An 11,153-nucleotide genomic window follows, 5' to 3' on the forward strand; every position below is an offset into this window, starting at 1 on the left:
CTTTGCTCACACATTAATAAAGAGCGTATTGTTCGGGGGTGTGGCATTCGCCACAAAAAGCCTTTTGTTGCCTGCGACTTAGGCCCATATATTCTATTCCTCTAGATTGTGGTGCGTGTTATATTGGTCAGTCGGGGCGGTGCTTGAACGTCCGACTTATGGAACATGCATCGACTATGCGCCGCACCCCATCAGGCCACCTTGGCCTGCACTGTAGGGACTGCGAGTGCATACCATGCTTCGATAAAACATCTGTTTTGTGCAAGAACTCTGATAAGACTGTACCCGAGATTATTGAAACCTTCTGTATTCACAGCAAAGGGACACATTGTATCAGTGCCCCGTCCCTTGCGCTGACTGACCTAGAAAAAGAGTTTCTAAACGTGGAGTGTGGGGTTGACCTTGCGGGCCCACGTGGACCACACTAGGGGCATAGAATTTTGTGTAGCTAGTGCGCCACCTATTTTCCTTCTTGATTGTTTAAATTTGTCTGCGCAAATAAATTCCTGTAAGTTGAGAGTTTGCAGATACGTTTGTCTCCCTGTTTTAACTGCCCTTCGTCCAGTCTCAGTGCTGCATCGAAGCGACATGAACCCCAATTCTTGAGTTGTCTGTCTGTCTTCAGTTGTCACCATGCTGCAATAAATGCTTGTTTTATTACGAAGACCGGACCCCTGATCCTCTACCTCCATCACGCTACCACTCGGAGACTTGGTTCCCAACATTGTACAGGAGGGACCCGCCACCATGAGTACGCTATGCAAGAGAAAACAAGGACGAAGCAGAGGGCTGCGCCACCTCGTTTTGACATAAGGAAGCGCACTTAAACAGTGTCTCGGCGTCTCTGACAGTGGGATGGGATGGGGTGGGGGTGGGGTATATGTTTATTAAGAAAAACAAAACAGTTTAGCTGTAGATCAATGGTTTGTCCTTGCGTGGCATTTTGCAACCATTCGAATATATTCGATATGGAGGAGGCATTCGATTCGATTCGCAATTCGAATGCCGAATTCCGTATTCGGTTCAGAATACCAATTGAATATATAAGTATATTCGCTTGAATATTTCAAAAATTCGAATATACGCACGTCACTAGTCATCTCCCAGTCACGGCGTGGAACGCGGTCATCCAAACCACAATTCCACAGCTACAATGGTATCTTCAGATGTATGCTGCTGCTCAGATTGTGCAATCATAAAAGAGGCCAGCGCCATGGTGGTGGCGCTGGTGAAAGGGCTCGCCGCTGTCGGCCTCACAGAGGTGGGCAACGTCACGACTGACGCCCTGTGGGAACGTGCGCCCTGGGCCGACATCTAAGGGAACTGTGCCGACATAAGAGAGAGAGAGAGAGAGGGGGGGGGGGGTAATTGCAGGATCGGCTCGCCGTTGTTGGCCACACAGAAGAGGGCGTCGTCACGTCTATAGCCAAAAAAAGAAAAAGAAAGGCGGATGGAGGAGAGAGGACATAAAAGAGGGGGAGGGGTAATGACAGTATCGGCAGATAATTTCACGACATAGCGCGCTGCTAGCCAACCAGAATGTCCAGTGGCATCGTCCTCTACTCAGATTCGTCTAAAACTGGAGGCGTACACCGTTTTGATACTTTTTGTGGAACTTATACAGCTGTATGAATTGTTCCGAAAAGGCATACGCCCAGCGCTTTGCGCAACTCAAGAGCGATAAAGGTATCATTCTGTGCAATGATTGGTTTTCATTGTGCTCTACGGTGAAGTTCTGTTGTATGATATAGGTGGAGGGTGCCGCGATTAAGCGCAATATGGTATATTTTCATTTCTACATCTCATGACGTGTACGAAATGTGGAACAGTTACCGCAAGGCGGCGAATGTGTCGTACAACTCGCTGGTCATCTGCCTGTATACCAAAGACGTTGGCCTACCACCAGGTACCAAGCCTCGATATGCATAGCATGGCGCAACAGTGCACCACAGTTGGCTTGCAAATGATGGCCAAGCGTCATCCAAACTCATACATACCATTCGCCGTTGGCCATTGCTTGCTTGGGGCACGCGGCTTGCACAGGTGTCGCTGACACCGAGGGACGCTGTTCCTGTTCTTCGCCGTCTCCTCGTCCCATACGTCCTTGTTCCAGACATCCTTAAACTCAAGAGATGCTACCGTCGTCGTAGGTACCGCTACCTGGAAAGCATGCACGCTGTCTATTTCTGCACCTACCGTGAACTCTCAAAGCAGAACCGTAGTGCATAATTAAATTTCCAAGGCCAAACATCCCGAGCGAATTGCTTCCTCCTTCTGTGGGCTTACTCGCTTGCAACTGTGCGTTACTTACGGTGGAAGCTAGTTCATTTTAAATAACTCATGCCCAAGAATTAGGGACAAAACGTAAAGCAGGCTTCACCTAAAACGGCTCCCATAGAGCCTGTGTATTCTGGAACGAAAAGCGCGTGCTACATATTCTGCTGGCAGCGCTTTGCATTCGTTCTCTAATAGCATCTTGCCTCTGCCAGGAAAAAAACGTTTGAGCATTTTTTTGGGCATGAATAGTGGCATCTTCAAGGTTCCATTCGGGTTCCAAATTTTGAACATGTAAAGGGGACTTCCATCGCCGCACGAACGCGTTGCGGCGAAGCCTACGTTCAAGGCCACGCGCAACCACGGGTTTGGGAAATGGCTCGCCGCAGAAGAGACTACAACAGATAAAGAAGACAAACAAGAAATAACAATACGAAGAGCAAAGATTTGTGTGTTACTTCACGTGGTAAGGGTATAGGATATAAACAACTAAAAACTTGACAGCAGTTAGGAGAACTAACATCGTTGAGGTTGTAATAAAGAGCAAACGTGTATACATTATGGCTGTTACGAAGTCTGTTGGTATCATCTGCTAGACTGTGAGCAATCAAACAAAACATAAAATAAAGGTGTGGTCGGAGTGAACGGCACAACAAAGACAACAATAAATGATGACGATGAGATGGGGCGTTTCACCGCGGAGGTGCGTACCCTACACCACTGCACGTGGAACATTATGTGAAGATGATGAAGGAAGGATGAAAACACAAGAAAGAACTAAAATGAACAGCAAAAAATGGACCAACGACAGCTTAAGACGACATGTACTACTTTGCACAGGAAAATGTGATATCTGAGGTTCTACGATATGCTAGGGTTGTCAAACCAAGTTTATCGAGGATAGGTTCATAATTATAGACACCAATGTGTCGGTCATAGAGAATGTACAATGACTCCAAGGGATTCAATGTTGTCATTCGGTCAATCTCTTATCTTTGAAAATTAGTGAAGCTAATTAAGTATACCATTTTAGTTAGCCATCGAACACTGATGAGACCGGCTAGGAAAGATATCCGAGAGGCCAGGCATGTTAGGCGCCCAAACGGCACGTCCGGGGCTCTCATAAATTTTTAATAACAACTGTGACACCTAACAAAGGACAACCTGTATATCCTCATGTGCTTCCATGCTGACTCCCGGAAGAATTCGAGGCTTGTTCGAGTAGACCGAATGTACAATCGTCTTTATGAAATAGCGCACACACACAAAAAAGGAAACTAAAAAAAATGACATGGTTGCAAAATTTGAGACATACACAAATAAATGATTTGACTAAAATTGACTAACGAACCAACATTCAATTTGATTGTAGAAACAAGGTATTTTGAGGCACGATAGATCTATAAGTTGAGTGAATGTTGGCGTGGACATGTCGCGGTGACGTAGATGGTGTCGTCTAGACGAAAAAAATGCTGAAGGCTGAAGGCTCAGCAATGCAGAGAACCTACGGATACGCATGTAAGATGAGGGAAGTAGGACAACCATGCACACACGCGCATGACGCTGAACTATAAAACCGATCTATATATTCCGAAACTCCGAGTGGATGAACACACCGTTTGTATAGACTGCCGGTTTCGTTTCTTCTTTCTCGATCTCTCCTTTTCCCTTTTTCTTTTTTTTTTTGGGGGGGGGGCGGCTTATTAATACCTGAAGACAATTTATGATACAGCTATAGGATGTCAGGGTGCTCGCTAACGCAGGAGCCTCTCTAGCGAGGAAAGCGCAAAGGCGGTCACTTGGTCGGTTTGTATTACAACACATTACTCTGCTCTCTTTTGACCACAATAATGCTCGTTGCCTTGTCAATGTCATCTGCATTTTTTAGACACTGTAGATATGTCGTTCACCTCGAAACTACAAAAAAGTGAAGAAATCACGACTTTCTGCTGTTTTTGTTTGATTTGCGATTATCTGGCGACTTTCTGTTGTCGTCATCTCTCAAAATCTCTCAAAATAACCACAGTTTCAGACAACGAAAAAAAATAGAAAAGTAAAGAAAACATATCGTTCTGCTTTCCTGTCTTTTATTTTGCTTACTTAATACAGCTAAAGCCGTAGTGGCTCAAATCTATCCCTACTGCAGCCTAATGCCGCGTGCTTTTCGACAGCCGTACTCCTGGCTTTTCTTTTCGTCAGTGGAGAGGGTTCTAGCAGGTGTGCTGTCTTATCAGCGTAGTTCTTCTGAAGAGTTACAATCTTGATCCAGACGTACATGCTCGCGCTTTCAGCAGACTGCTTGGGACTGTGTTGTTCGCTATCGCGTCTTTTTTCATTCGATCATCTTTGTTTCTGTAGGTGTGAAGAAAAGTTTATTGACCGGTTGATAAGCAACTGCGTGCACCACGTAAAAGTCAGTTGTGTAGGATCGATTGCTAATACGTATGAGTTGAATAAATACGAATGAAGCACGACGAACATTTGATTACACATAAGAGTTAGTGACGTCTTCATGTTGGAAAGAACAGCGCATGGCTGCATATGCGATCACAATGTCCTCCTTCTTACGTTGAAGCCAAAATAATCGGGGGCACTCCAAACCACGTTACTCAAGCTGTGACGCAACATTTGCCTCAGCTTGCCGTCGTCTGGATCTTTGGACGTCGTTCCCGATTTCCGTTCTTATCCTTTCCTGTTAATGTAAAGTAAATCGACATCCTTTCCTGTTAATGATGTGAATTTAGCGACTTCCGTTTTGCTGTCAGTGAGCAGTCTGACGTTCGCGCCAGTTTCCTTTATAATGTCCACCAGTTTTCTCACGGACGTGTCTTTTCCTTTTGGATCGCGCACTCTATTAGCAGTGTCTACGTCCTGCATTTCCAGAGCAGGTTTTCAAGAAGCTGCTCGACTATTTGTATCTTCATGCGCAAAACATCAGGGGCAATGAAGCGGGGTTCTATAGAGAACAATGGGGGGTGCCGCACTGAGTTTTTCATGTTGCCGTACATCTGAGTCTGCTTTCCACTGGCCGAATAATAACTTGTGTTTGTTTCACAAAATTGATTATCATAATAATACCTAAGAGGATCGTTAATTCAAGAGCTTATATGCATTCCATTACCGATGCCAAACAATTTAAGAAATGCTTATGCGACCATTGCGGGCGGAGGGGTGACGTGGAAATTGGAGCGATCTGCATGCCTACACTGGCGGCACTTTGCTGTAGGGAAGGGATGAAGAGGGGGAGATGAAGGAGGAAGGCTCACGCGTCTGGCTGGCATGACCATTGCGCTGCATCGTAAATTTTCAATTTCCACTTTGTACGTGTTGTCATTGTTTGCTCTAGTTGACCAAAATTTTTCATGTAGTTGTTTATTTACCTCTACGTATCTGCACATTTTTTTCATGTGGTTGTATGCTGCTATGTTAACATTGTGCTACGAAATGCTAACCTCCCGTTTGTATTGCCTCCATGGCCGCCAAGGGAAATAAATACATGAGTCTGTAGATCTCACAGCATAACAACCGTCCACCTTCCGCGTACATGCTTTGAGAGCGATAAGAGATAAGAGCGATAATCAGCTCCGTTTGCGGGACTCGCCTATGCCACTCGACTACTGAAGTTTCTCTCTCTCTCTTTGTTTTTCTTTTCTTTTTTTCTTACAGCGGTTGCAGACCGGCCACTGCTGCACGGCTCATGATGTACTCGTACCGGGGTATCAAGCGCGGAATTATTATTTTATCTGTATCTTGTTGAGTTGCCCGCTTCATCACGACTTCTGCATTAACCACACGACACACAGAAAGGCGAAGGCGATTACTGCAGCTATCAACGAAACCCGTGCACAAAAGTAACGACCGACTTATTGTTTTCTTTGATTTTAGTGACTTTTTTTCCCTTCCATACTTCATCTAATGAAATCATTCCTTGTTCATTAAGATATCCACTGGACCTGATAGCACTGCGGTCTTGTCTTGAGTAGGAAGTATGCTAGGACGTTGCCAAAGCCTATTCGCTCTGCGCGCGTTCTTGCTATTGTTCCTGTATGCAAGAGCTTTTGTGCCCCTATTTTCCGCGGCTGAGAATTCTGGGAGTCTGCGACGGGAGTACGAACAGATGGGCCTTCCTATATGTCTTCAGACTGCCTGTACGCCATAGAACGAATAATTGCTAAAAGGGTATTCGATAATCTGTATGGGTATATACAAGGAATATATTACACGTGAAAAAGCTGGCAGAGATTATAAAGGTGTCTGGTGCGAACGTCAGACTGCTCACAGGCAGCAACACGGAAGTTTCTAAATTCACATCATTAACAGGGAAGAATGACGATTTACTTCTTGAGAATCTACCACGCCTTGCGACCCCAGCCCTGTCCTCGGACACCAGAGATGAACTAGCACAGTTACGGGGTCTTTTCAGAGGTGTGGTAAAAGAATTGAGCAAGATACTGCAGGGAAATATCTGCGTCAGGAGACGATAAACGTCCTAACTATGTTTCTAGATCTGGGAAACAAATGCAAGAGGTACGGACAGTAGAGCGTGACCCCGTATATACATGTTTTTTCGCATCACGCCGCGATGAGCCACATGCAGCAGCGCTGACTACGATGGCCTTCTAGCCAAGGACTAGAAAAGATAAATTGTGTCTTAGAGAACCTACATCATCGGCGAACAAACAAATGGGACGCAGCATGGGATGGGCTAAAATATGTTAAAGTTGGAAGAAAATTCGTCTGGGCTACAGGCTAGGAGATATCAGAAACGTGACGTCACGTACTGGGAAGAAGGTGGCACCCAAGAGGAAGGAGGCCAGGTTTAAGTGTCGAACTCAACCAGCGCGTGTCCCGCATGTTAGATGTGGACTCTATGACGCGAGGTGAGCTAAGAACGGAAATCGGGAACGACGTCCAAAGATCCAGACGACGGCAAGCTGAGGCAAATGTTGCGTCACAGCTTGAGTAACGTGGTTTGGAGTGCCCCCGATTATTTTGGCTTCAACGTTAAAAGGAGGACATTGTGATCGCATATGCAGCCATGCGCAGTTTTTTCCAACATGAAGACGTCACTAACTCTTATGTGTAATCAAATGTTCGTCGTGCTTCATTCGTATTTATTCAACTCATACGTATTAGCAATCGATCCTACACAACTGATTTTTACGTGGTGCACGCAGTTGCTTATCAACCGGTCAATAAACTTTTCTTCACACCTACAGAAACAAAATGATCGAATGAAAAAAGATGCGATAGCGAACAACACAGTCCCAAGCAGTCTGCTGAAAGCGCGAGCATGTACGTCTGGATCAAGATTGTAACTCTTCAGAAGAACTACGCTGATAAGACAGCACACCTGCTAGAACCCTCTCCACTGACGAAAAGAAAAGCCAGGAGTACGGCTGTCGAAAAGCACGCGGCATTAGGCTGCAGTAGGGATAGATTTGAGCCACTACGGCTTTAGCTGTATTAAGTAAGCAAAATAAAAGACAGGAAAGCAGAACGATATGTTTTCTTTACTTTTCTATTTTTTTTCGTTGTCTGAAACTGTGCTTATTTTGAGAGATTTTGAGAGATGACGACAACAGAAAGTCGCCAGATAATCGCAAATCAAACAAAAACAGCAGAAAGTCGTGACTTCTTAACTTTTTTTGCAGTTTCGAGGTGAACGACATATCTACAGTATCTAAAAAATGCAGATGACATTGACAAGGCAACGAGCATTATTGTGATCAAAAGAGAGCAGAGTAATGTGTTATAATACAAACGGAACACGTGACCACCTTTTACAATTGCGCTTTCCTCCCTAGAGAGAGGCTCCAGCGTTCGCGAGGAAGCCTGACATCCTATAGCTGTATCATAAATTGTCTTCAGGTATTAATAAGCCCCCCCCCCCAAAAAAAAAAAAGAAATAATAATAAAGAAAATAAAAAGGAAAAAGGAGAGAGCGAGAAAGAAGAATTGAAACCGGCAGTCTATACAAACGGTGTGTTCAGCCACTCGGAGTTTCGGAATATACAGATCGGTTTTATAGTTCAGCGTCATGCGTGTGCGTGCATGGTTGTCCTACTTCCCTCATCTTACATGCGTATCCGTAGGTTCTCTGCACTGCCGAGCCTTCAAGCCTCCAGCATTTTTTTCGTCTAGGCGACACCGTCTACGTCACCGCGACATATCCACGCCAACATTCACACAACTTGTAGACCTATCGTGCCTCAGAATACCTTGTTTCTATAAGCAAACTGAATGTTGGTTCGTTAGGCACACTTTAGCCCGCCAATTTTAGTCAAATCTTTTATTTTTGTATGTCTCAAATTTTGCAACCATGTCCAATTTTTTAGTTTTTTTTGCGATATTTCATAAACACGATTGTACATTCAGTCTACTCGAACGAGCCTCGAATTCTTCCGGGAGTCAGCATGGAAACACATGAGGATATACAGGTTGTCCTTTGTTAGGTGGCACAGTTGTTATTAAAAATTTATGAGAGCCCCGGACGTGCCGTTTGGGCGCCTAACATACCTGGCCTCTCGGATATCTTTCCTATCCGGTCGCATCAGTGTTCGATGGCTAACTAAAATGGTATACTTAATTAGCTTCACTAATTTTCAAAGATAAGAGATTGACCGAATGACAGCATCGAATCCCTTGGAGTCATTGTAAATTCTCTATGACCGACGCATTGGTGTCTATAATTATGAACCTATCCTCGATAAACTTGGTTTGACAACCCTAGCACATCGTAGAACCTCAGATATCACATTTTCCAATGCAAAGTAGTACATGTCTCGTCTTAAGCTGTCGTTGGTCTATTTTCTGCCGTTCATTTTAGTTCTTTCTTGTGTTTTCATCCTTCCTTCATCATCTTCACATAATGTTCCACGTGCAGTGGGGTAGGGTGCGCACCCCCCCGGTGAAACACCCCATCTCACCGTCATCATTTATTGTTCTTTTTGTTGTGCCGTTCACTCCGACCACACCTTTATTTTATGTTTTGTTTGATATCTCACAGTTTAGCAGATACCAACAGACTTCGTAACAGCCATAATGTACACACGTTTGCTCTTTATAACCTCAACGATGTTAGTTCTCCTAACTGCTGTCAAGTTTTTAGTTGTTTATATCCTATACCCTTACCACGTGAAGTAACACACAAATCTTTGCTCTTCGTATTGTTATTTCTTGTTTGTCTTCTTTATCTGTTGTAGTCTCTTCTGCGGCGAGCCATTTCCCAAAGCTGTGGTTGCGCGTGGCCTTGAACGTAGGCTTCGCCGCTATGCGTTCGTGCGGCGATTGAAGGCTCCTTTACATGTTCAAAATTTGGAACCCGAATGGAACCTTGAAGATGCCACTATTCATGCCCCAAAAAATGCTCAAAAGTTTTGTCCTGGCAGAGGCAAGATGCTATTAGAGAACGAATGCAAAGCGCTGCCAGCAGAATATGTAGCGCGCGCTTTTCGTTCCAGAATACACAGGCTCTATGGGAGCCGTTTTAGGTGAAGCCTGCTTTACGTTTTGTCCCTAATTCTTGGGCATGTACCATTGAGTTTTGGTTACCGTACATTGTGCTGAGCAAATACACCTCCAGAAGATAAAATGAGCACATTCTGCGAAGCGTGCACTTTTTGCCACATGCACTCGAACAAGAAGTGGCATGAACGTCAAAACGATAGGAAAATTCTCAGTTTTGTGGAGGAGACGCCTATTCATGCAATATCTAGATATGGCGCATCTAGTACACCACGCACACTATATTTTGAAGAAGTGCTGACGTATCCAGAATGGCGTGGCAACTCAATTACCTTTAGGGCCGCTTTCCATTTCCCTTTGCGAAAAAACGTCAGCTGCTCCTCTCCCTGCGGCTTGATTGAATTAGAATATGCAGTGGCTGCGTCAGAGGCAGTGCCATTAACCGTGTCTGAGCGCAGAGTAATGGTTCTTTGCAAGCTTGCTGGTTAGCACCTTAGTGATTCATGCTTCTGCTGATATCAGCGTGACACACAGAACTTGCTCACACCGACAAAGACAAGAAGCGTGCTCTAAAGCAGATACATTTAGCTGAACCTCTGGAATGGCGCAAAGGAAGTTGGTTAGGTGATAAGACAACTGTTTGCACAGCGTGGAAGTCGTGGGAGCGTACGTTTCCCTCACAAAAGCACATGACGTCAGAACAAATATGGCACGAGCAGAAGACACGGTACATAAGTCATACGAGAAAGAAATAATGCATATGGCAATACAAAACTCTCTTACGCTGGTTTTCCATTTATGCACCGTCCCAAGTCAAGGGCATCGGATGTCACAACAGGGTTCGCGTCCCGCTTAGAATTCACTGGTCCGCTCCAAGCGTTTAGGTCTTCTGAAAGGAGACGAAGACAAAAAAATGATAGCACCTGTCGCGTATTCACGGCGTAAATAATAGAATCCAGAGTGTGAAGAAGGCGAGGACTTAAACGGGCACTGAAGCGTAAAAATTTCTCGTTGCGGAATGAAAGCCAGCTTAAATAAAGACGACCGAATAAAGATGGTTACCTTGACAGGAATACAAACGGAACGGGATTCATCCATTGTGTCGTCCGTGATTTACGCGCGAACGAAACCGGAATTTAAGCTTTCCTTCTTCTCAAGGACGGCGGCAATACGGAGTGTCCTGTCATTGGTCAAAGCGTCTGTACAATCATCGCGCGGGATTGTTTGAGGAGACTAATGACAAGCCACTCAGCATTGCCACACTTCTTGAGAAGGGGAGAGGAGGGAAGTGGCAAACTGCTGTTTTCTTCACGCATAAATCATAAATGACGCAACGGTAAACTCGCTTCTTTTTTCAGAAGTTGTGTTTTAAGTGTTATGCAGGACTTTCATCGCATCGGACTTTTCACGCT

Source organism: Ornithodoros turicata, chromosome 2 (genome assembly GCF_037126465.1).
Source record: "Ornithodoros turicata isolate Travis chromosome 2, ASM3712646v1, whole genome shotgun sequence".
NCBI lineage: Eukaryota > Metazoa > Arthropoda > Arachnida > Ixodida > Argasidae > Ornithodoros > Ornithodoros turicata.